General features: G+C 41.9%; 1 protein-coding gene across 3 annotated transcripts in view; it reads left to right on the top strand.

Moving 5' to 3' along the window:
- LOC121281903 (plastin-3-like) overlaps positions 1-27525 on the top strand; it is a 146996-nt gene that overhangs the window by 18103 nt on the left and 101368 nt on the right. The window contains exon 2 of one of the 3 annotated variants that reach the window (XM_041195062.1): positions 12631-12705. The exons of the other annotated variants lie outside the window; for them this stretch is intronic. The gene's annotated coding sequence lies outside the window, so the exon portion shown is untranslated. The remainder of the gene's footprint in view (positions 1-12630; positions 12706-27525) is intronic. 3 annotated transcript variants of the gene reach the window in all.

Raw genomic sequence — 27525 nt, forward strand, 5'->3', positions numbered from 1 at the left:
TTTTCACTTTCAAAATAAGAAAAAAAAAGTTCAATTTTGTGCATAGCTCAGTCTCTGCTACTATTAGTTCATAAGTTGGATGTTAACAACATGGACCAGTACTTCCCAAGCTGTTTCCCAGTGTGACCCCATTTTAATGCCTCAAACTTCATGTGACCCCAGAGTGAAAATTTGGCGGGAGTAAGAGAGCTGTTCAGCTGGGGGCACTGGATGGAGGGGGACGTGTCGGAGGGAAGGGGTGGTGGTGGTGGGAGGTTTCAGACAGACAGCTTGTGCAATCATTATCGTGCAAACATTTGAAGCAGCTTAAATATTTGCAATAACCAGAACTAAAATTTGATATCGTAAAATCTATACTATAACTTGGACTCATGCGTAAGAAGTTCTTTATAATCTCTTTATAATTCACTACTTCACTACAATGCTCAGCTACATGGAATCTTGAAGTTCCATTTCAGCATGTGTAGGACATTTGATATACATGATTGCCGATTACACACACAACCAGATTTTATGATAGTCACCATGTTAGGGTTTTAGTTTTACACAAAAGAAAATATCTGTGATATACAGTCATAAACGTTTTTCTCCCTCTACAAAACTATTATGGCTCATAAAACTTTTAGGAAGCATGAATAGATACTGTTTAAAACTGCGTATGTGTATATCTCAAATTTAGATTGATTTGCAGAAGCTTTGGCCTTTACAATGACAGAAAAGGTAGCAAGCTGGTTGCAGCTATCTTAATGTCCAGCATATGGGTTAGTGTTGGTTTGGAATTAACTAATGAGTTGGGGGGAGTTGATGAAAAGGCAGGGTTTCTACAAAACAACACCTTTTCATCGGCTTTTGCTTTTGCAGCAGCAATCAGACCTCTCAGAGCAGGCCATGCCCACCAATAGAAAAAAAAGCAAGGAGTTAAAGGACATAGGACACTGGAAAGTTGACTATGATACTGTTGGCCTCTGTCTGATCTACAGCAGTATATCAATTTGTGCAGTGTTAGCTCTTTGCAGGTGAAGTGATTTATTTTAGATTGATGCAGATTTGCTAGCTGCCCGTCCCTCCACTTATTTATATAACCGTTGCTTTGGAATGCGAGTATTGAGTAAATCTGTACTCATTTGTATGAGTTTGTCCGCTGGATAAGGTGTGTGGTTTGTGTTCATGCAGTGCAAGTAAATCATTTGGAGAATTATGATTTCCCACAAAAAACCAAACCTGATTGGCAAAGAAAACTTTCTCATTTGAAAATTCAGTACGTTAGGCCCTTTTTAAATCATGACTGTATTTTGCCCATTGTTTTTTCATGAATTGTAGCAATTTTCAAAAGTGTTTTGTGCCGGGTAATTAAATACCACTGATCGAGTTTGAAGAGTGATGGAGCCAGTGTAAGTGCTGTAAGTTCTCCCTTAGGACTGAATAGTTTCAGCATTAGACAGTCTCGGATGCAAGCCTTCAGTTACGTGATAACACATTGTTCCCACAAACAGAATTCCTGATATTCAGCACTGTGTAGGTAATTGGTTGAGTAATGAAGCTATTTATTGGTGGGCTATGCAACCCAGGGCCAGTAGCGTCACTGCCAATTGTATTCCATTATAGCCCCTGAGTTTCATTAAAGTAATTTTTTTGAGCACTTGTTGGATATGTGCTGGCGATTTGTGATTTTAGCATTAGATTGTGATCTACCATCATGTTGCATTTTGGAAACTTTATCCAGCATGATTGTTGAAGCCTGTGTGTAGAAGGTAAACATATGAAATCAGCTCATACTGAAGTGCTGTTTATTTTGGCGATAACTCTCCACTCCCCCTCTGTGTGTTTCAGTCTCAGTTGCTGCAACCTGCCACAGCCATGATTTAGTTTCAAAGGGCTAATGGATTTAACTGTTCTGGCATTAAAATAGCAACAGCAGGAGGCAATTCAGTTCCTTACTGCATTTTTCAAAAATGTATGTTGCTTCAGTGGCAACAGTTTGCATCTCCATTTCAATCTCTCAGCAAGTTATTCTCACATGGTGTAGAGAGTTAGTGAGGCAACATAAGAAATATTGGTGCAATTTTGCCTTCAAGAGAGCACTGTTTAGCAGGGGCTGGCTTGAAGAGTAAGTTTTGAGACTGAGAGGTTCACAGTTGTACTTTTCAATGCAGAGTAAATGCTAAGTGTGGCCATGCACAACCCATGAACAAATGTAAAAACATGCAGTGTGAATTGGGATTTGAGTTACTGTGCCAACTAACAGTCTATAAAAACAGCTGATATTTAAAAGAAAATGTTTTTGGGATATGGGCATGGCTGGAAATGTTAGCATTTATTGCTGATCCCTAGATGCCTGAGAAACAAGAAGAAGAAATAGAACTAAGGAGTTTAGGTGTAAGTGCAGAGAGATGTTTCAGAGATTGGGATCATATTGTCATGAATTAATAGTGACCAATTGGGTGATGAATTTGTGCAAGAGAAATTGAATGCTGGAAATTTCCATTAAATGTAGAAAAGGCGCTCTGTATCTGACAGAAAAAATTGCTTTGAGTGCAGTCATTCTTGAGAGTTGGCAGATACCCTGGGCTTTCATTGGATTTTCTCCTTGGGAAAGGTGAAGAGACTGCACAGGATATTAAGAGGGTTTGATAGAGTCCATTGCTAAGATACAGGCTTCTCCAGATAAAGTTACTTGTGCCGAATACAGAAGCCAGCTCCAAAGGCAGAGTCACATGCCCTGTGAATTAAATCGAGGCATTGTATTTCAAGTAACGATCGGAAAGTGTGCAGTGGAAAAAGATGAGAAATATTTATTGTCTTTTGATTACACATAAGATTTGCAGTACATACCCATGACACTTGGAGGACAAGCATGAAAATTCATTTCAGGTCCTTTCAGAACAGACTAATCTGGTTCACAAGTGTCTAAAAGAAATACTTGCATTTATATAGCACCTTTCATGACCTCTGAGTGTACCAATGCAATTTATAACCACTTTTGAAGCGTAGTCACTGTTGTAACGCAGGGAATGAGGAAGTCAATTTGTGCACAGCAAGGACCCATAAACAACAATAATGACCAGATAATCTGTCTTTTAGTGATGCTGAGTAAAGGATAAATATTGGCCAGCAGACTGGAGAGGATTCCCCTGCTCTTAGGAATAGTATCATGGGATCTGTTAGGCCCACCTGAGAGGAAGATGGTGATTGTCTCTTCATGGAGTCATTTGTACATACAGGTAGTAAAAGTGAGTTGATGAAGCCAGTTCAAATATCCCAGAAGGTTTAAATCCATTCATGAAAAGGCTAAACTCAAGCCCGCCAATGAAGTTCTTTGAAGTTCTATATTTCAACTCTTTCTTGGACTCGAACGCAAGTTCTGTCGAAGGGTCATGAGGACTCGAAACGTCAACTCTTTTCTTCTCCGCCGATGCTGCCAGACCTGCTGAGTTTTTCCAGGTAATTCTATTTTTGTTTTGGATTTCCAGCATCCGCAGTTTTTTTGTTTTTATCTCTGTGTTTAATTGACTGCCACTGCTCTTCAAGAAATGCCTACCTCCTTGAAGAAGTTCTGTTCCTCTCTGCGACAAGATTTCCGTATCTCTCTGTTGTCTTGCTCACCTTCTTTGCTTTCCATTTCCCTCCTAGTGTTTGACAAGGTGTTTACTAAAACCCGCTTTCACAGCCATATCTCCTTTCTCAGTGACTGTCTCCGTCTCCGACTTACCCCACGTGGATTTCAACTGAAATTCCACCCCTCATGTTTCGAACCCACCCAGGATTACAGGTATCTCCGGGACATAAAATGTTTCTCGGACTGCTGTTCCCGTCACATTCTGAAATCCACACTCAGTGCCATGCGCCGCCATATGAACACACTCGACCTCTCCCTCCAGCAGCACCGCCGTACCCTTTTTCAAAGCTGCGCGTGCCCCCAGTTTCATTTTATCCTTCGGCTCATCCGACGCCTCAACAAGAAACTTTTTCTTTCTCTCAAGTGCTAAGGAATGCAAGCTACAACAACTCATCGACACCAACACCCATCTAGGACACCCCACCCCTGCCTGTCCCCACCCTTTCTTCCAATCCCAACCCCAGCCGTGTATTCACTATACCCCCTGACCTTCCCCTCTCCGATGCTGAACGTTCAGTGCTCAGCAAAGGACTTAGTTTCATACCCTTACGCCCTCACCTCAATGAATTTCGGGCTCGGCATGATACTGAACTCTTCTTCCGCCGTCTTCGTCTCCGGGCTCACTTCTTTGGGCAGGAGTCCTCTCCCAGTTCAACGGATCCTTTTACCCATCTCCAATATTCTCCCTCCACCTGGACCCCTCCCTCTGGATTCTTACCTTCTCTCGATCTTTTCATTGAGAACTGTCGGCACGACATTAGTTGTCTCAATTTCTCTGCTCCTCTCACCCATTCTAACCTGTCTCTCTCTGATCTTACTGCACTCCATTCTCTCAGGTCCAACCCTGACATTGTCATCAAACCCGCTGACAAGGGTGGTGCTGTTGTTGTCTGGCGCACTGACCTCTACCTCGCGGAGGCTGAGCGTCAACTCGCAGACACTTCCTCCTACCTCTCCCTGGACCATGACCCCACCACTGAACATCAAGCCATTGTTTCCAGGACTGTCACTGACCTCATCTCCTCTGGGGATCTCCCTCCCACAGCTTCCAACCTGATAGTTGCCCAACCTCGGACGGCCCGCTTCTATCTCCTACCCAAAATCCACAAACAGAACTGCCCCGGTAGACCGATCGTCTCAGCTTGCTCCTGCCCCACAGAAATCATTTCTCGTTATCTTGACTCCCTTCTCTCTCCCCTTGTCCAGTCCCTTCCCACCTACATCCACGATTCCTCTGACACCTTACGTCACATCAACAATTTCCAGTTCCCTGGCCCCAACCGCTTACTCTTCACCATGGACGTCCAATCCCTCTACACCTCCATCCCCCACCAGGATGGTCTGAGGGCCCTTAGCTTCTTCCTCGAACAGAGGCCCGAACAATCCCCATCCACCAGTACTCTCCTCCGTCTGGCTGAACTTGTTCTCACACTGAACAATTTCTCCTTCAACTCCTCTCACTTCCTCCAAATAAAAGGTGTGGCTGTGGGTACCCGCATGGGCCCCAGCTATGCCTGTCTCTTTATGGGATATGTGGAACATTCCTTGTTGCAGTCCTACTCCGGCCCCCTTCCACAACTCTTTCTCCGGTACATCGATGATTACTTCGGTGCCGCTTCATGCTCTCGTCAGGACTTGGAAAAATTTATTAATTTTGCTTCCAATCTCCACCCCTCCATCATTTTCACGTGGTCCATCTCTGACACTTCCCTTCCCTTCCTTGACCTCTCTGTCTCAATCTCTGGTGATAGACTGTCCACCAATATCCATTACAAACCCACCGACTCCCACAGCTATCTCGACTACAGCTCCTCACACCCTGCTTCCTGTAAGGACTCCATCCCATTCTCTCAATTCCTTCGCCTCCGTCGCATCTGTTCCGATGATGCTACATTCAACAACAGTTCCTCTGACATGTCCTCCTTCTTCCTTAACCAAGGTTTTCCACCCACGGTCGTTGACAGGGCCCTCAACCGTGTCCGGCCCATCTCCCGCGCATCCGCCCTCACGCCTTCTCCTCCCTCCCAGAAACATGATAGGGTCCCCCTTGTCCTCACTTATCACCCCACCAGCCTCCGCATTCAAAGGATCATCCTCCGCCATTTCCGCCAACTCCAGCATGATGCCACCACCAAACACATCTTCCCTTCACCCCCCTTATCGGCATTCCGTAGGGATCGCTCCCTCCGGGACACCCTGGTCCACTCCTCCATCACCCCCTACTCCTCAACCCCCTCCTATGGCACCACCCTATGCCCACGCAAAAAATGCAACACCTGCCCCTTCACTTCCTCTCTCCTCACCGTCCAAGGACCCAAACACTCCTTTCAAGTGAAGCAGCATTTCACTTGCATTTCCCCCAACTTAGTCTACTGCATCCGTTGCTCCCAATGTGGTCTCCTCTACATTGGAGAGACCAAACGTAAACTGGGCGACCGCTTTGCAGAACACCTGCGGTCTGTCCGCAAGAATGACCCAAACCTCCCTGTCGCTTGCCATTTCAACACTCCACCCTGCTCTCTTGCCCACATGTCTGCCCTTGGCTTGCTGCATTGTTCCAGTGAAGCCCAACGCAAACTGGAGGAACAACACCTCATCTTCCGACTAGGGACTTTACAGCCTTCTGGACTGAATATTGAATTCAACAACTTTAAGTCGTAAGCTCCCTCCCCCATCTCCACCCCCTTTCTGTTTCCCCCTTCCCTTTTTTTTTCCAATAAATTATAAAGATTTTCCTTTTCCCGCCTATTTCCATTATATATAAAAAAAACCCACTAGAGCTATACCTTGAGTGCCCTACCATCCATTCTTAATTAGCACATTCGTTTAGATAATATCACCAACTTTAATTTTAACACCTATGTGTTCTATTGTACTATTGTCGTTGACATCTTTTGATGATCTGCTTCTATCACTGCTTGTTTGTCCCTACAACCACACACCCCCACCCCCCCCCCTCCACCTCTTTGTCTCTCTATCTCTCCGCCCCCAACACACACACCTTAAACCAGCTTATATTTCAACTCTTTCTTGGACTCGAACGCAAGTTCTGTCGAAGGGTCATGAGGACTCGAAACGTCAACTCTTTTCTTCTCCGCCGATGCTGCCAGACCTGCTGAGTTTTTCCAGGTAATTCTGTTTTTGTTTTAAGTTCTTTTGATTGCTGTTTCTTGCAGATTTTTCTGAAGAGAAATGTACAAATTCTTCACGAGAGGATCCCAAACAAATATCGTCTGTCTTGGAATTGTGTAGCCTGTCCTAACTAGGGAGATGTGTGTGCTTACACATCTATTATGACTAAGTAAAAACTAACTATCTGGTACATCAGAATTGTTGGATTATTGTGTCTGTAAAGCTCTTTGGAGTTAGTCTGAAATGCTTAACTCAAACAATGGATATTAAGAAGATAAAAACAAAAAAACTGCGGATGCTGGAAATCCAAAACAAAAACAGAATTACCTGGAAAAACTCAGCAGGTCTGGCAGCATCGGCGGAGAAGAAAAGAGTTGACGTTTCGAGTCCTCATGACCCTTCGACAGAACTTGCGTTCGAGTCCAAGAAAGAGTTGAAATATAAGCTGGTTTAAGGTGTGTGTGTATTTAGAAGATACTGATGAATGCTTGTGGTGTTTGAAAAATGCTGCTTTTGAGTTTATCCTGATTTAGATTTTGTTTTCAGTGAAAAGCCTGGTGATGCATGTTTTTCATTTCCAACAATGGATATTTTTTGGTGATAGTTAACCAGATGTGTACGTGTTTGTGATCCATTGTCATAACTTGACTGGCTTTTTATTTATATACTTCATGCCCAAGAAGTAGAGGCAATATCTCCCGTATGCAGTTTTAAGAAGTCATTCTCAAAAAGATCCTAAAAAATAGGAATAAGAGCAGGCCATTCAGCCCCTCAAGGCTGCTCCATCATTCCGTAAGATCATGGCTGATCTGGTTTGTGACCTTAACTCCACTTTCCTGCCTGGCCCACATAACCCTTGACTTTCTTGTAGACCAAAAACCTGTCCAACTCAGTCTTGAGTACATTCAATCACCCTGCTTCCACCGTCCTTGGGCGAAGATAATTCCAAGGATTAACAACCCTCTGAGAGAAGACATTTCTTCTCATCTCTGACATTATTGGGAGATCCCTTATTTTTAAACTTCTAATAGCACCCTCTTTTGGCCATTTGTGTATGTATGTCTATATAGTCAAACCGGAATAAACTAGTTTTCATTTGGGTATTTTGAACTCCATGTGCTACACACAGTCTCCTTTCTGTCCTGTAAAGTTACCACAAAACTATGTCCAAGAGTTCTAGATTCCCCAACGACGGGAAACATCTGCAGAGCTTCTACCCTGTCAAAACTCCTCAGATTCTTAGAAGTTTCAATAAGATCACCTCTCATTCTTTCAAATTCCAATGTGTCGGCCTACCCTGCTCAACCTTTCCTCATAAGGTAATCCCTTCATCAGAGTAATTAGCCTAGTGAACCTTCTCTGAACTTCTTTCAATGCATGTGCATCCCTTCTTGGGTAAGGAGACCAAGCTGTGCACAGTACTTTAGGTGTGGTCTCATCAATGCCCTGTACAGTTTCAGCAAGACTTACCTACTTCGTTACTCCATGCCTCCTACAATAAAGGCCAATATTCCACTTGTCTTCCTAATTACTTGCCGCACCTACGTGCTAACTTTATAAGTTTCCTGTGCAAGTACACCCAAATCCCACTGTACTGCAGCATTCTCTTTCCATTTACATAATCTGTTTTCCTATTCTTCCTGGTAAAGTGGACAATCTCATGTTTTCCTACATTACACTGCATCTGCCAAACTTTTCCCCCTCACTTAACCAGTCTATATCCTTTTGCAGACTCTTTGTATCCTCCTTGCAACTTGTTTTCCTTCCAATCTTTGTATCGTCAGCAAATTTGGCTGCTGTACAGTTGGCCCCTTCAAATCATTTGTACGGTTTATAAGTAGTTGAGGCCCCGATACTGACCCCTACGGCACTCCACTAGTTATAGTTTGCTAACCTGAAATGAGCTGTTTACCCTGACCAATTGTTTCCTGTTAGTTAGCTAACCCTCTGTCCGTGCTAATATATCACCCCCAACACCATGAGCTCTTTTATGTGGCACCTTATTCAATGCAATTTGGCAATCTAAATACAATACACCTACTGGTTCCCCTTTATCTACCCTGGTTGTTACAACCTCAAAGAACTCTAATAAATTTATCAAACATGATTTCCCTTTCACAAAGCATGTTGAGTCTGCCTGATTGCATTGTGATTTTGTTAATATAAAAGCAAAAAACTGCAGATGCTGGAAATCCAAAACAAAAACAAAAACCAAAATACCTGGAAAAACTCAGCAGGTCTGGCAGCATCTGCGGAGAGGCTCACAGTTAACATTTCGAGTCCGAATGACCATTCAACAGAACTGAGTAAAAATAGAAGAAAAAAACTCAGCAGGTCTGACAGCATCTGCGGAGAGGAATACAGTTAATGTTTCGAGTCCGAATGATCCTTCAACAGAACTAAGTAAAAATAGAGCACTTTCCCAATGACAGATGTTAGGCTAACAGGCTTATAGTTTCTTGCTTTCTGTCTCCCCCTCCTTCCTTGAATCATGATATGACATATGCAGTTTTCTGATCTGCTGGGACCTTTCCAGAATCTAGGGAATTTTGGAAGTTTACAACCAACTATCTCTGTAGTCAGATCCTAGGAAGCAGGCCATCAGGTCCAGGGGATTTAACAGCCTTTGGTTCCATTTGTTTTCCCGGTACTTTTTCTCCAGTGATTGTATTAAGCTCCTCCCTCCCCTTTGCTCTTGATTTTCTGCTTGTCCTGGCATGTTTTTTGTGTCGTCTTCTACTATGAAGGCAGATATAAAATACTTGTTCAAAGTCTTTGCCACTTCCTTGTGTCCCACTATTAATTCCCCTGTTCGCCCTCGAAAGGACCAGTGCTCCCTATAGCTACTCTTTTCCCTTTTTTTAATACATGTAGAGGCTTTTGTTGTCTTGTTTTTATATTTCTTGCTAGTTTTCTCTCATATTCTGATTTCTCCCTTTTTTTTAGTCATCAATTGCTAGTTTATAAAATTTACCCAATCTTCTGGCCTCCCATTAATTTTCATACCTTTTGTTTCAATTTGATACCATCCTCCACTCATTAGCCAGAGATGGTGCAGCCTTCTCACGAGCCTTTCTTTCTCAATGGAATGTATCTTTGAGACTCATGAAACGTCTCCTTAAATGCCTGCCACTGCTCTGCCTTTTTTTAACCTGTTCACCAAGTTCACTTTAGCCACCTCGAGGGTGGCAGATAGGTGGTGGGCATGGTGCCAAAGCCATGGGGCCCAATTTTGCCCCCTTCTGCCTGCCAACCTGTCCCCAGGGGACGGCGTAAAATTCCAACCATGGTGCTTAACTGCTCTGCTAGGTGGTGTTCTTGAATGACCCAATAACTGGTTCATCAGGGAAAATGAGATAAGATAGGAGCCATTTTCCAGGACACATTTGCAAAAGCCATCTTTTATTAGTATCTAGTTTAAAAGAACCTACTCTTCATTTGAGAAATATGTTGCTGAGAGAATCCTTGAGCTACAGATAGAAATACTTAGTTTTACCACATTCATCAATGGAATAGATTGTTCGTGACTTGCAGCCAGAGTGGGATTTTAATAGCTCACTTTCAAATGACCTGCTTGGTGTACTTTGTAAAGTCACAAGAGTTATGACTGGAATGTTTTAAAATTCATGTAACTGAGCAAGATAAAAAAATTAACTCTAGTCAATAAAGTTTACAGCAGAACATGAAGTAGGGTAGACTTCTCCACTCGAAGTCTGAGCACTGGCCCAGATAGCAAATGACATCACCAGTGCTGTAAAGTTGTTAACTCTCTGTCACAAATTCTGTGGCTTCTGTAAGTTCTCTAGTAACCTGGCCTAAGAGGAATTGGCCATTCGGCCTCTGGAATTTGTTCTATCATTTGATTAGATTTACCCACTTTTGTTCCAAATACCTTGATGCCCTTGATGAATAAAAACCTCTGTCTTGAACATTCCAATTGACCTAGCATCCACAGCCTTTTGGGAAGAGGATTCCTGACTTTCACTATCCTTTTGTGAAGAAGTGCCTCTTGATTTCTCTCTTAAATGGTCCAGGTCCAAGTTTAAGACTATGTCCCCTTGTGGTAGATTTCCAAACCAGCAGAAATACTTTCTCTGTATCTACCCTTCTGACATTTAACATTTTAAACACCCCGGTCAGATCGCCCTGTCTTCAATCTTTTACACTTAATAGAATATGTGCTATGTTCATGCATTTGTCCATCTAACTTAAGCTTCTAATCTCCAGTGTCTTTCTGGTGAATCTGCGCTGCACCCCTCCAAATGGCAAAGAGAGTCAAAGACTGTGTTCCCCCTCAAGGAAATCAACTTGACATAAACAAGGCTCGTTGTACTGCTGACTGGGAATCCTGGGTGAAGTTATTGCCTTGCTAGAGAATTGGGATAATATAATGATTTGTAGTGATCCCAGCTACTACCTTTAGTGATGGTGACTCAGCCAAGACAAGGGATGGAATCTGAGACTTTCCTGCTCTGTACTGATCTGTGCTGAACTTTGTGAAAAGCTCTAAGTAAAAATTTATAATTGTGTACACTTCAGTGATTGCTCCACCTTTGGTGGCCGCACCTTCAGTTGAAAAGGTCCCCACCGTTTGAAATTTCTTTCCTACACCTCTCTACCTTGCTTCCCTCCTTTAAGACACTTTTTAAGACCTCTTTGACCAAGCTTTTGGTCATCTGACTTAATATGTCCTTTTATGCTCGGTGTCATACTTTTTTATAATGCTCCTGTGAAGCACCTTGGGACATTAGATTATGTTATAGATGTTAAATAAATATAATTTGTTCTTGTAATCTTTTACACTTCATTTTCAGTATATCAGTAAGGTAGGAATGAATAAACCTTCAAAATAAATGGGTGATGATGTCCCTATATGCTGAAGACAAGGTAGTATTAGAACTACTACTAGGCAACAGTGGTGTCAGAAATGTCTGGTGTAAGATTGGGAGAATATTCATCTGTTATGGAGATATCATAAGCCAACTTATTAGCAAATCATGGTTCGAAGCGTATAAGTTATCAAGTAAATTTGAAAGTTCAGACTTTGCTAATGCTTCACATTCCACAGCTATAGTTAACTAGTTGGTTTCTTCAATTCCAGAAGGTGCACTACAGTACACCATTTACATCTGTTTCATACCAACGCAATGTCATGGTGTAAATCTGACCTGAAGGAGTGAGTAGTCTTGCATTGCTGTTTTGATGCAGTGAAGAATTTTGATTTTAGTGCTGATTGGGTGAAAGTCTTCAGCACTTTTTAAACAATGTAGCAAGATGCAGCCTGGCTAATGCCTGAATTGCAGCTACTGTTCTCTGACCATACAAATGATCATTCCAGCCTTTACAAAGTGCAGGTTATGAAGTGAAGTGGAGCAGTGCCACTGCTACATGTTGGTTATATTTTCAAATCAATGGTGTTCTAATGCATGCAAGCAATTGCCCCAGACTCGGCTTTGACAGAAGTTCAAAAAACACTTGATATTCTGTGTAATTTTTGTGCACAAGCCGAATGAATTTTGGTAATTTTGTTCTGACAGAAACCACCTAAGTTTGAACCCTCATCAGTCACAACTTGGTGACTGATTAGAAACAGCAGGGAACCCCTGTTATAAGATCCAGACAATGTTTGTGTCATCAAAGAGCACTTAAAATATAGAAAGTCTTTTCCATGCACTATAGTTGAATTACTCATATACAAACTGAGCAGAGAAGGGACAGAGGTGGCCCTGTTATATGGACCCTTAATTTAGTGGTAAGCAAAATATATGTGTATTTGTTATTGTGCCAGTTCTGTTTTGATAATTTTTTATTTTCTTTTGACGTTGGATACTGTAAGCTCTTAAGTGCTCTTGCATGTATTTCTCTCCCTTTTCCAAAGGCAGATTGAAGAACACTCCTGTGAGATGAGGCCAGTTGTAAACCAACAGGCTGATTTTACTTTGTAAAGAATGAACTGGGTAACGTTAATTTTAACTCATTTTGTAATGTTCCTCATAATATAGTGTGTTTTGTTATCTTCCATATTATCTCTATAAATGGGCTAACTACATTTTGCTGACAGGTAATTTCTCCAAAAGTGGTTGTCGCTACACTTAAGCAAGGAATCCTCACTTTCCTGTTATAAAAACAAAAAACTGCGGATGCTGGAAATCCAAAACAAAAACAGGATTACCTGGAAAAACTCAGCAGGTCTGGCAGCATCTGTGGAGAAGAAAAGAGTTGACGTTTTGAGTCCTCATGACCCTTCAACAGAACTGAAGTTCTGCTGAAGGGTCTTGAGGACTTGAAACGTCAACTCTTTTCTTCTCCGCAGATGCTGCCAGACCTGCTGAGTTTTTCCAGGTAATTCTGTTTTTGCTTTCTCACTTTCCTATGACTGATCCCATTACTCAGCCTCCCTTGATTTTCTGTGTTCATCCTTAGCTGAAGAGGAAGCCAAAGCTTTGACCCCTGACCTGCTTCCAGTTGGCCTGGGTATAGATTGGGTTGGGCTGCCAATTAAATCTACCACCTTGAATCAAGAATCTCACCCATGCAAAACACCCATATAGCCCTTTCTACTAAGTTTCTGATGTGCTGACTGAAAAGGAGGCATTCTAACATCACAAATGAAGTTTACTGGAAAGATTTTATTCTTTCATAGGATGTGGGCCAACATTTATTGCCCATCCCTAATTGCCCTTGAGAATGTGGTGGTTACCCATTCCTAATTGCCCTTGAGAATGTGGTGGTGAACTGCCATCTTGAATCACTGCAGCCCATGTGGTGTAGGTAGGAAGGGAGTTACAAAGCTGGTCTGCCATTGTCATTTCCTGGTGGTTTCATTCCTTATCGACTTTTCTGTGGTGGATTGATACAACTGAATGGTTTGCTAGGCCATTTCAGAGGGAATTTAAGGGTCAACCACATCGCTGTGGGTCTGGAGTCACTTGTTGGTCAGACCAGGTAAGGATGGCAAATTTCCTTCCCTAAAGGACATGAGTGAACCAGATGGGTTTTTATGACAGTTAGCAATGGTTTCATGGTCACTATTACTGAGACTAGCTATTTAATTCCAAATTTAATGATTTTAATTGTCTCAGGCTGATGTATGTAGGAAATGTCATTTGTTAATCGACATCAAATCCCTTGTATTCTAAATTCCATATCTACTTCTGCAAAAGCTGTAGATTGTGGATTTAACGTTTCTTGAATTTACTTGAATAGAATATCAATACCTTACTGCTGTTAGCTGTGGTTCAGTTGAGGTGGTAGAATTTTTTCCTGAGTCCGAAAGTTTGAGTTCAAGTCTCACTGCAGAGTTTTGAGCACAAAATGCAGGTAGTCACTTCAGTGCAGTACAGAGGAATGCTGCTCTAGTCAGAGGTGCCTGCTTTCAGAAAGACTAGATCGGGGGATGTAAAAGATCTTATGCACTATTGTGAAGAAGAGCTTGGTTGTTCTCCCAGGGTCCTGGCCAATATTTATCCCATAACCACTACTACTTTGCTGTTTGAGGGATTTTGCCGTGCACAAATTGGCTGCTGGGTTTGCCATATTCCAACAGTGGCTGTACTTTAAATCTGCTTCATTGTCTGTCCTGAAGGAAATGTCCTGAAGTTGTGAAAGTAACTGGACAGTGCAAGTCTTTCTTTATAAATTGCTTGAAATTCCTCCTTGTCAAATAATTAAAATGTCTAAAAGGGAGCATGTTTCAGACCGTCAATTTATGAAATTATCTCCCAAACAGTTCAAATTATGAGTTGCGCAGATTATTCAGGTTTTGCTAAGAGTAAATATGGAGGGAATAGCCTCCAGCCTGCCAATGGCTGTTGTATATTTCACTCGATGGTGAAACCCAAAGTGAAACGTGAGTAATTTTGGCTAAATTAAATTCCTTTCTGGCCTGGTGATAACGCAACAAAAATTTTCAGGTTATTGCTGACCAAACCTGTTATTCAGTCCTGCGTAGCTGCATTCCATGCAAAATGTTCTCATGATCCCAGGAGAATCAAAACAGTTTTTTAAAATTTTATTTTTATTCATTCATGGAATGTGAGCATCTCCAGAAAGACCAGATTTATTACCCTAGAGAAAGCTTTGGTGGGCTGCCTTCTTGAACAGTTGCACTCCATGTGATGCAGGTGCTATTAGAGAGGGAGTTCCAGGATTTTGACCTATTGACAGTGAAGCAGTGCCGAAATAGTTTCAAATCGAGATAGTTGTGACATGGAAGGGTATTTGCAGGTAGTGGTGTTGCCATGTACCTGTTGCCTTTGTCCTTTTAGTTAGTAGAGGTCATGGGTTTGGAAGGTGCTGTCAAAGAGTCTTGGTATGTTGCTGCAGTGCATCTCAAAAATATTACACACTGCTACCACTTGTGCGTTAGTGGTGGAGGAAGTGAATGTTTTAAGGTAGTGGATGGGGTGTCAGTCAAGTGGGCTGCTTTGTCCTGGATAACATTGAGCTCCTTGAGTGTTGTTGGAGCTGCACTCATCCAGGCAAGTGGAGATTATTCCATCACAGCCCTGACTTGTGCCTTTTAGATGGTGGACAAGCTTTGGGGAGTCAGGAGGTGAGTTACTCACCCCAAAATCCCTAGCCTTTGACCTGCTCTTGTAGCCACAGTACTTATATGGCTAGCCCAGTTTAGTTTCTGGTCAATGGTAACCCCAGGATATTAATTTTGGGGGATTCAGCGATGGTAATACCGTTTAATTTCAAGGGAAGATGATTAGACCCCCCTTAAAGGAGATGTTTGTTGCCTGGCCCTTTTGTGGCGCAAATGTTATTTGCCACTTATTAGTCCTTTCACCCTGAAGGTTGTCCAGGTCTTGCTGTATACAGGCACAGTCTGCTTCATTATCTGAGGAGTTGAGTGGTACTGAACACTGCAGTCATCAATGAACATCCCCACTGCTGACCTTATGTTGAAGGGAAGGACATTGATGAAGCAGCTGAAGATAGTTGGGCCGAAGACACTACCCTGTGAAACTCCTGCAGTGATGTCCTGGGACTGAGATGACTGTCTTCCAACAACCACAACTATCTTCCTTTGTGTTAGAAATGACTCCAACCAGTGGAGAGTTTTCCACCTGATTCCCATTGATTCCAATTCCTTTATGCTACATTTGATCAAATGCTGCCTTGATGTCAAGGGCAGGTACTCTCACCTCACCTCTGAATTCAGTTCTTTTGTCCATGCTTGTACCAAGGGAGTAATGAGATCTGGAGTTGATTGGTCCTGGCAGAACTCAAATTGAGCATTGGTGAGTAGGTTACAGTATTGCTGAGAAAGTGCTACTTGATAATATTGCACTATCCATTACTTTCCACTACTTTGCTGATAACCGAGAGTAGACTGATGGGGCGGCAATTGGACATGACATACCATGGCAGTTTTCCACATTGATGCCAGTGTTGCAGCTGTACTGGAACAGCTTGGCTAGGTGTGCAGATAGTTCTGGAGCACGTCTTTAGTACTATAGCTGGGATGTTGTCAAGGCCTTACCCATTGCTGTATCCAGTGCCTTCATGTGGAGTAAATCGAATTAGCTGAAGACTGACACCCGTGATGCTGGGAACCTGAGGAGGAGACTGAGTTGGATCATCTAATTGGCACTTCTGGCTAATGACTACAAATGCTTCAGTCTTGTATTTTGTACTGACATGCTGGATCCCTCATCCTTGAGGCTGGGAGAGGCTGGGGATGTTTGTAGAGCCTCCTCCTCTGGCTAGTTTTTTAATTGTCACCACTGTACTGTACATTACTGGATGTTGCAGGACTGCAGAGCGTAGACCCGTTGGTTGTGGGAATCGCTTAGCTCTGTCTACAGCATGCTACTTCCACTTTTGAACATCTGTGTAGTCCTGTGTTCTAGCTTCAGTAGTTTGGTACCTCATTTTTAGGTTTGCTTCTTATTGCTCCAAGCATCATTGTGCCAGGGCTGGCTTGAGGATAATGGTAGAGTGAGGGATATGTCAGGCCATGAGATTACATATTATGATTGAATATAATTCCGCTGTTGCAGATGACCCACAGAACCTCATGGCTGCCCAGTTTTGAGCTTCTAGATCTTGTTATGATCTTTGGCCAGACACTGGGACGTGGTGGGGGAGGTCCGGTTAGGGACCGATAATATCTTGTTTAAAGTAGATTAAGGTTGAGATTCCAGCAAAAACAAAATTTACAAAGAAGCTTAGAAAGATTAAACAATTTACATGATGTATCCTATACTCTAACATTCAGGATAAATATATGGTAGATGTGAATTTACAAACAAACTGTGGTTTGAGTCAACGTACAAAGCAGGTTCTTTTAGGTGGTTTTGTCTGGCGGAATTCTTGGTCTTGGTCCCAGGAACTCGGTTGCCGGTTGAGTCTGTTGAAGATGCAGCAAAGTATTCTTTTATCCTGGGTATTGGTTCACGTTGTAGATGAAAAACAGGGTTCTTTCTGGGGATCAGTCTCGGAGAGATGGGGGTCAGAGACGGGCTGCTAGCCTGGAGTCCTGCTGGTTTTCTCTTCTGAGGTTAAACCACAACTGAAGATAAAACTCAAAAGCTGTATAGTTAAAGGAATTCTAACAGTGCAAGCCTTGGTCATGTGACAGGGTCGAGCTCGTCAGCTAACAAGGCCCCTTGTTGCAACCCATTGTGTTTTGAGCAGGTAACTGTAGAACCATTATCACAATGTGGGACAGGATGATCCCAATAGCTTTGCCTTTGTTCAGCATTGGCTAGTGCAGACTCCTCATCTACTAACCCTTTGTGTTGGCTTGGCTGGAGCGATTATACAATGCAAGAACTGTTACATTCCAGGAGTTTGATTAGTTAGCCTTTGACAATGTTTAAACTGCTCAGAAGCTTCCAGAACTGCCACCATGTGGTTACTGTGGCTATTTTGTCAATCTAACCATTTGTCCATTTTTAAAAAAGTAATAAGTTTATAAAGTAACCAGAATGATATAGATATATATTTTCCTGTGTCTGATCATGAGAGAAAGTTAAAAGAAGGGATCAAAGAAATAGGCTCCAAATTAAAGAAAGAGCTGCAATTTGCAGACTGACTCTGTACTGTGAGCCACTGGGGCAAAGATACTCCTTTGGAGCAGTGGTGTGCTGCTTGGCACAGCCATGGGTCTGAAAGTGTGCTTGTGAGCTAGTGTTGAGTCACTCCAGAATCCAGGGAGAAAAAATAACGGAAGGTGAGATGGAATCCCTGCGAGGTGGACCGTTGTTAAAACCGTTCGAGCGGGAGAGGTGTATGGAGCGAATTCCAAGGCAGGATCTTAGAAGATAGAGATTGGAAAGTTTTGTGAGGAAGACAGTTTCAGTGAAATTGGATGACTCACAGAGGGGCTTAATTTCTGGGTGATTTCTTGAAATCCATTGGTTGCATCTGTCATTTACTCTCTAGTGTGCATAACACTTACATAACAGGGCCTATTCCTGTCTCTGTGCCTGTGACACTTCCTGGCTAGCAGACTGCCTCAAATTGACTCCCTGCGAAGAGTTGTCCACTGACCTTTGAACTGATCTGGGTAACCTATTGGAGGGCGGGGGGATGGGGCGGGGGTGTGGGCAGGCGGTGGGAGGTGGATGGGGGGGTGGTTGGTGGGTAGTGGAGGGAGGAACTAATTTAAGCAGCCCTGATTTCTCCTCTGACCACCGTCAGTAAGTAGGTATTTTTGATATCTGATTTCCCACTTCATAACTTGTGGCGTAGTTTCCCTAGCCCTTCAGTTTGGAGTGATCCAATCCTCTATTAATAACCCCACAGCAAACTTGAGATAAGGTAAAATAAGAGGGTTGGTTTATTTTACACAAACACTAAACAGGGGAAGGGGTTTTGCAACGCCTGCTCCTTTTTTGCACTCCTACACTAAAAGAGGGATGAGGGAAAGAAATAGGTACAGGGCAAGATCAAAAAAATAAGAGTTATGGTTTCATGGTCCAGAATCAAAAGTCCAATGGGGTATTCCCTCAGAGATTAGGCTGATACTGTTGCAGGGTGATCTGTCTTCCCGGAATCGATGACCTTCCCCTGTGAAAGAATGCATGTAGAGATGAATGAATCTTATAGGTACAGATACAGGAGTTCTGATGTTCCAGTAATACACAGTGTAGATGAAAGCCAGGCAACGTACCTGAACAGAGCTCTTTCTCCTGCTACCTGTTGGGTGGTAAAATGGTAGATTGCCTGGGTTCAGTTCCACACGGCAATATTACAGGTTCTAGCAGCTTGGGGAAGGTCATGTGACATACCTCACACATCATTTCCTGGGTGTTGGACAAAGGATGTATTTTTCCAGGTCTGGAATCTTGAGAGGTTTAAGAGAGGAGTCAGGGTCCCTTTTGTCCTTGCAGACATACGGCCTCCATTGGCCACAGCTTTGCCTTAGAATATAAAGGGTGTTGGTGCATTTCTATGAAATTTGATTTTCTGCAGTCATGGGACATTAGCACCTCTTTAAAGGTAACAAGGTCCCTGCTGGTTTCTGAAGGGTAGAAGTTCTTCTGGTATGAACCATGGCTAGTCAGGCATGTCAGGACAAAGTTTTTGTTCATTTTTAAAAATAAAATAATTTTATAAAATAGCCAGCTTGACGTAGATATGTTCCTTTCTGTCTTCTGGATGGGACACTATCAAAGTACTTCCAGAAGGTTCTACACGTGTTACTTGGCAGGAACACTGTTGACAGCATTGGAACACCCTGTACCTTTAAATGTTACAATGTCCATGTACTGCAAATTTAACGCATGCAGACGTAATGAATTGAATTCATAACACCTTAACTTTTGGAAGAAAGAAAGCTTCACTACAGTGAAGATTTCTCTACAATGGCTTAAGTTTCTTTACAAGAAGTATTTAACACCATAACTTTTAACAAATACTTTATTACATAACTATACTGATACATTTTGTTTTGCAGCTACACATGTCATATTATACAATCCACAAAGGTTTAACCAGAATAAAATTCAATATATGTAACAAGTAGGATTAGCAAGAGTTAAATGTCACAGAATTGTCATAGCTCAATACTTGTGTTTCTTCCTCTTATTCTTAGTCTTTAACTCAGCAAAGAATGTTTCGCTTAAGTCCACAGCCCAATTGTCATTCCTTCACCAACTGCAGGTGTAATTCTATCTCTAAGCTCATTTCACAATGAATTTTTAACAGTTCATCAGTCTTTGCTCTTAACTCTGCATTCAACCAACTGTTCTCATTCATCAGCAATTTATTTTCCTGTTCAAGGCGATACTTCATGGAGGCTTCTGATGTTTGAGGTTCATCAAGTTTCAACTGAAGATCTACCTTTATTGAATACGCTTCAATCATTTAGGCATTTCAAGCTTCTTTCAAGCATTTACTTCCCGTGACTGACACTCCAGTGTTCTTATGTTTTCATTTTTCACTTGCAAACTCATCTTTTGCGTGTGAAAGTTGGTTCTCTATACTGATCAGCTTTTCTTTCAATTGCTCGTTATCAGCACTAAGCTTCTCATGGTTGACTGCAGTAATTTTTAGGAGTTTAGTAAGATCAGCATGATCAAGTGCCTGTTGCAATACTGTCATTCCCATGTTCCTGTCTCCATTAGCCAAATCATTACCCAATAAAACATCCACTCCTTCAACAGGTAAACTTGGAACAATTCCCACTGTAACAATTCTGTTTACTAAGTCACTTTGTAAATTAACTTTACACAAAGGAATGGGTTTATAAACTCCATGAATATCTTTTATTAATACACTTTCTTTCATCAAACTGTCTGGAACACAAATTGTATCATCAGCCATCACCAATGACTGATCTGCTCCAGTACCTCTCAAAATTTTGATTGGTTTACTTATTTTGTTGGAGGAGTAAGGGAACACTTCTTCCTTCAAGATAAAACATTTAGAAACTCCAATAGCCTGACTCACTTTAACAGTAGTCAAGGAAGAATTCTCTTGACTGTCCTGAGCCATCTCCCGCTTTCTAGTGTATTCTGAGGGAATACATTTCACCTCTACCACTGCTTTGGCTTTAGTATCCATTACCACTTCTGGTACAGCCCTTTCTGAGGATTCTTTAAGCGTTCTTATAACTTCCACTGTTTTACCTTTCAGCTTCCAACAATGGGCTTTGACAAGCAATAAAAGCATATAAGTTTATTTTCACCCCCTCAATTCTTTTACACCGTCATTTTTCTTATCTGTAGCCTCTTCTGCTTTCTCCATAAAGCTGGACTTTTTTCTGTTCCTCCAGTTTCCCTGTTGGTTTACAGATGGAGATCCACTACCCTCTAGCTGTCTATGTGATATGCCATGCCCATCTACCAGTAATGCTGCTTCTCGTAACTTAGAAACCTTATGGTGTTCCAGGTATTACCTAATAGCTATTGGGATGCTGGTTTGAAATTTTTGCATTACCATTAGCTCCCTTGTTTTCTCAAAATTTTGTTCTAACTTCAGGGATCAAAACCACCGGTCCCATGGTATTTCTTTTTCCCTAGCAAATTCTGCAAATGTCTCATCTGGTCTTTTCTTTAAAGTCTGAAATTTCAACTGATATGCTTCAGGGTTAAGTTTGTAAGCATTGAGTACTGCAGCCTTAACTATCTCAATCTGAACGTTGTTCTTCTGAAAGACTAGAATACACATAGATAGCCTTCCCAACCAAAACACTTTGCAAAATGAGAATTCACGTGTCCGTTGGTCACTTTAGTTGTTTAGATAACCTTTCCAAATTAGATAAAATATCTCTCAACTCCCTCTTCAGTGAATTTAGGCAATAGACAAAGATTCTTTGTTATATCTAAGTTCGGAATGGACTTCATCCCTCATCAGAACTACTAGAGTCTCTTTCACTCTGTACTCTTAGCTTTTCTCTAGCTAGTTCATGCTGCCTGATCTATTTCTTGCTTTGAAACTTGAAGCTCAAGCTTTCGCATTTCCATTTCTTTTTCATCTCGGGTTGCTTCATCTGCAACTGTATTCCAGCTAATTCAACTGAATTGTCATTTGGATTCACTTTTGCTTCTTTCAATTCCAGATGCTGTGCTATTATCTCAATTATTTCTGCTTTCTTAGCCCTTGCTTTTAATTCTAATTCTAACTTTTCTGCTAATGAAATTAGCCTATCCTTGGTTAATTGTTGCATATCACTCTGGAATAAATCTTCCCTCTCCAGAAAAGTTGTAACAATTGACAAAGTCATTCTGCTTTTCAAACAGTATAGTAAAATTCACCGTGGAAATCTTATTAACGTTAATCTCAGCAGGTATTGGCCCTCGTATTTGTCTGTGAATCTGAGACCCTGCAAGAGCCCCCAATTTAAGTTACGATCCTTGGCCAGATGCCGAGACGCTGGGGGAGATGCAGTTAGGGAGTAATAACGTTTTATTTAAAGCAGTTAAAGGTTGAGATTCAAGACACCTGCTTTTGGAATAAAGCCACAAGATTCCACGGGTTTTGATCAAAGAAAAACAAAATTTAATGTGCAAGTTCAGAAAGATTAAATAATTTACACTATGTATCTTGTACCTCATACTTACCCTGAATGTTAGAGTATATGTGAAATTAACAAACTGTGGTCAAACACACCACGCTACAGAGTAAATGACAGATGCAACCAATGCATTTCTCAAGAAATCACCCAGGTATTAGTCCCTCTGAGAGTCATCCAATTTCACTGAAACCACTCCCCACCGAACAACAACACACACCCATGTACAGACCGTACATTCTGTGATCTGGCTACTCGTGAGTGTTAGTGTAAGTCATCTCTTAATTCATTTTAATAACTTCAAGTCTGTTTCTAATCAGATATTCTATTATGTGTTCCTTCTTATGAAGGTAAACTATTTTTGGCTAGGTTGTATGAATTGTTAGACACGGCTCAGATCAATTTTGTTGATCAATGTAGCTCCAAGCAGCCCAGTGTGATTGATTGTTACTTAAGCTGCTTTAAAAGATCACTGCTTCGACCTTAGCTGTTCAGGACTAATTTGGCAAGTGAACCATCTGTGTATTTATGGTTTGAATAATTTTTTTTTGTCCAAGCCAAAAGTTTAAGGATTCTTTGGTAGCAACTTTACTTCTGTATTTAACTAAACTCAAAATGGTCACAATCAATTATCTTTTACTATATCACTGCATAACATCACTTCTTAGAGAGTAGCATGTTGTACTTGGTGTGAGCCATATTAATAGGACATGTTTATAAGCAGCAGGAAGAGGCTGGTGGTAATGTTAGAACACAGTAGTAAATTCAGTTTTACTCAAATTCCAAATTGGTTTTTGCGGGGAGTAATTATGGGTAATGTGAATAGAACCGTTGTTAAAACCTTTAATAGGTTCCTGGCAGTGAGGAAGGAGTCTTCAATTTAAATGGGAGTGAGCAACAATCGCAACGATTTCAAAGGTCAGTTTGGTTACGAGAGCAGCGATAGCTGCGTCACATTCTGCACTGCCTGTAACCCAAGACTCTCTGCAGCTGGGGGCAAGATGAAGTCAAAAGTGCTGAATTTAATTAAACTGGCAGCCAAAAAAACCCAATCTCTATCTCTGCCTGATGTGTCTTATCGTAAAGCTATTGCTTTCAAGAGTCAATCAACACTGGACTACTACCATCGCCTTGGACCGAGCCAGATGGCAGCAGGGACTGTGGGAAGGATCCCAGCACTTTACGGCCCAGCAACGACAAAAGTAAGGAGAAAAGCGAGTGTGGTGAAAAGAACGCGCCTTGACCTGAAATCATAATACCTGACCAAACAACCCACATGACAACAAATGTCCTACATGCCATAAAGTCTGCAGATCCAGAATCGGCCTCATCAGCCATCTTTAGACTTATGGAAGACAATCATCCTTGCTGTTGAGGGAAAGCCAATAATAACTTACCAGACCATTGGTGACAAGCTAATATCAGTGGCATATTCAAAAACGAGACAAAAATCAGCCAGAAAATTACTGACCGGTATCTCTCATCAGTTTAATTTGTAAATTGCTTGTATATATTGCTCATTTTCATGTCATGAAGCAATTTGAAACTCACAATATCCTGGTAGATACTAAGCATGGTTTTTGGGTGAAAAGATTGACCAAAATACAGACTGTTGATGACTTAGCTTCAAGTCGCAAAAGAGATGAAACTACTTATGTGGCTGTACTAGATTTCTCAAAAGCCTTTGACAAAGTTCTTCAAGAAAAGCCCTTGTCTAAACTTCACTACTGTGGAATCATTAAATTGGCTCTGGCACTTCCTTACCACAGAAGACAAAGGGGTAAGATGGGGAATCATCCTCTCCTCCAGAGTAACCCAGAGAACTGTATTGGGACCTTTATTCTTCTTGACATACACAAACAACCTTCCCAACAAGGTAAAAAGCAGGATTTGACTATTTGCAGATGACTACATGGTTTACATATCGGGGAAAACTCAAGATCACATCAATTCACTGCTAGATGATCTTCTGGAATTGCAAAAATAGTAGGACAATTGGGAGATGGCATTCATTCAATACCAAAAATTGCTATGTAGTGTACATCACCAACAAAAAGGATCCACCAACAGATAGCTTTAAGTTCTGTAATCATATTCTCCAACAACGATAACAAAAACAAAAATGCTGGAAAAACTTGGGTCTGACAGCATCTATGGAGAGAAAGACAGAGTTAACGTTTTGAGTCCGTATGACTCCTCTTCTCCAACAACGATATCTAGGGGCTCATTAAAAACAACCTTCAGTGGGGATTCCACATTCAGCAGATAATATCCTCACAAAACAGGTTCTTGGATTCCTGAGGAGGAATCTTTGGTATTGCAACAAAAATGTCATTTATCGCTTACCAAACATTTGTCTATCCAATCCTGGATATGCAAATATATGTGTGGGATCTTTATACAGTGTGAGAGATAATAAATAAGATTGAAGCAATCCAAAGATGTGCTACATGAATCGGTATGGAAAATGCAGCACTGTCACATCCTGGATCAAAGATTTGGAATGGGAATCACTACAGCAAAGGAGGGAGAACAGTAGACCGACCATGTTCTATAAAATATGGAATGGACTGGCGGGAATTGACAGAAACAAGTATCTGGTACCCTATGGCAATGACAAAACATGAGCTAGTCATCCACACAAACTAAAAAGACCATTTGTTTCCAAGACAGTGTATCTCAATGATCTTTCTCCCCAAGGACAATCTCACAATGGAACAAAATGTCAAAGGAAATAGTTACAGCGCCATCACTTGAAATCTTCAAGACCCATCTTTAGATTATTTCCATTTACAAGTTTTCATTGTCAGGACTATCATCTCAGCAGGCCATGCCTGATTTAGCTAGCTCTACCCATATAAATGTTGGTGGAATATGGATATTAGTCTGTGGTGCCAATACAACTAAAACAATTTACCGCCTTCCCATATATGTTTTGCATACCCTGATGCGACTGGTTATTGGTGTCATGAGGCAGTTGGCCTGTGAATAGTTTGTCATAGCCGGTCAGTGTATGTGCTCCCTCTCAGCCACTTTATTAAGTGCTTGTGTACCAGGAGAATGATTCCAACCATTATTGGAATGTAGCCATTACCAATATTCCAAGTGCACTGACCACCAGATCACTAAGTTAATGGACATGGTTCATCACAGTTTGTATTTGCAAGGGCAGTTGCAGTTGTCATGGGTAAAGATTGGAGGTGCACTGTCCCTGTCCAGTTCAAAAGTGGTTTGAGAAGCCTCTCCCATAAGCAGGGACCTCACGTCTCCTGCTGTGTACACACCTTTACTGCCCAGTGACCAGTTAGACAACAGTATCTGCCTGCCGTCATGACCTTTTGCTGTGTGTATTGGAAAACATAGGGCAGGACATTGAGTTTGGCAAGCGGGTCCCACCCCCTGCTCGCCGACGCATAAAATGACACGAGATGACATCGGACAGAATTCCTGACATCACCCTGCCTCATTTCAGTTTTCAGGTCGGCCGGGGTGCAGCTGAATCAGCTGTGCGCCAACCAACTTGTCAACAGCCAATTGAGGCCATTTAAAAACTAATTGAAGTAGTTAAAGAACCTGCCTGTCCAACCTTAAGGTTGGCGGGCTTCAGAAAAATCATGAAACCTCATCCACGGGCTTGAGGTTTCATGTAGGTTTTAAAAAATTTAATAAAAGTTTAATTAAAGGTCATGGACCTGTCCCAACCCATGTGAAAGTGTCACAGGAGGGGACTTGTCAGGGAAATGTTATTTTTCTATATTTCACATTTTTGAATTTGGCGCCAATCTCCTTGAGGCAGCACTAGACTCGGAGATCAGTGCACTCTTTCGCACACACGCCCGGCTGAGGGAATCCACCCCCCGGCCGCCAGAGCGGACGTCACGCTGGCCGGGCCTTAATTGGCCAACCCACATAAAATGGCGGTGTGCCCCCGATTGGAGGCGCGCCCACTCCTGAACTCCCCACCCCACCAGGGGGAAAAATTCTTCCCATAATCTTGCACCTTCACTTTCTGAGCCTTGTTTGAAGGCAGATTGAAAGGCACATCGTGGCTCATTCTAAGCCAACAAATTTGTTTGTTTTTCTTGAAATATGTGAATGAACGGAATGCTGTTTTCTGGTAATGTTTATTTCTTACTGTCAGTAAAGCATTAAAAGAGTTAGCTTTGCCACAATTCTAGGCAGACAAATTACATCTCCTGAGTGAACTGGTGCTCTGATATCATTGTTATGTCTGTTCACACCTAGGCCTAGAGTGCCATTGTTTACCTGCCACACAGGCTAGTTGGACCGAATGGCCTGTTTCTGTGTTAAAACTTCCATTGAATAAACTTGTGTTGTTGCTACACCTCAGTGCCAGCCAGGCTGAGACCATTGTGTATAATCATGAGGTCTGGTGATTTAAAAAAAAATTAAAACCAAAACTATTACAGTTTTTATTCTCTGTATTAATAGTTAAAAGTTTTCAGCATTGACTTTGTGTGTCATGTTTGTATTCCTGTAGATAGTCTGATTACAGAACAGATATCAAGCAGGGGGTGCAGGACCTTACTCTTCAGAGTCCCAACTGCTGCTCTAAACTGATCTGCAGCTGCCTGACCTCATTTTCCTCGCAGCACACAACAAATGGATCATGTCCAACAGAATTGCTGCTGCATTAGCCTCTCCACCTTTTCAAGTGGTATTTTTAAAAGCCATTGAAGGGACCCTGATAAATGAGCAAGACCTTTCAAAAGAAACTGAAAGAGCAGGAAAAGACAACCAAGTTTCAGATGAGTGAAGGTTAAATTTAGGATTGATATTTGTTTTACAGTGTTTGTTTAAAATTATCACATTACTGAATATTTGCCAGATGTTTCTGTTATTAAATCATGTAGATTTTGGATTGATTCAGTAATTTTTTTTAGAACAGTTTCCATTACAAAATAGTATCTGCTTTCACAAATCTTCATGTGTCAGCAATGATGACAGTAGTGTCAGTTGGCATCTGTAAGGCACAAGTCAAGAGTGTGATGGAATACTCCCCACTTGTCTGTTTGAGTACAGCTCCAACAACACTTAAGAAGCTTGACACCATCCAGGACGCAGCAGCCCGCTTGGTTGGCACCCCACCCACAAACATTCACTCCCTTCACCACCGATGCACAGTGGCAATAGTGTGTACCATCTACAAGATGCAGCAACTCACCAAAGCTTTTTTGACAGCACCTTCCAAATATGTGACTGCTACTATCTAGAAGCATAAGGGCAGCGGACACATGGGAACACCACCACCTGGAAGTTCCCCTCTAAGCAATACACCATCGTG

Source organism: Carcharodon carcharias, chromosome 9 (assembly GCF_017639515.1).
Source record: "Carcharodon carcharias isolate sCarCar2 chromosome 9, sCarCar2.pri, whole genome shotgun sequence".
NCBI classification, from domain to species: Eukaryota; Metazoa; Chordata; class Chondrichthyes; order Lamniformes; family Lamnidae; genus Carcharodon; species Carcharodon carcharias.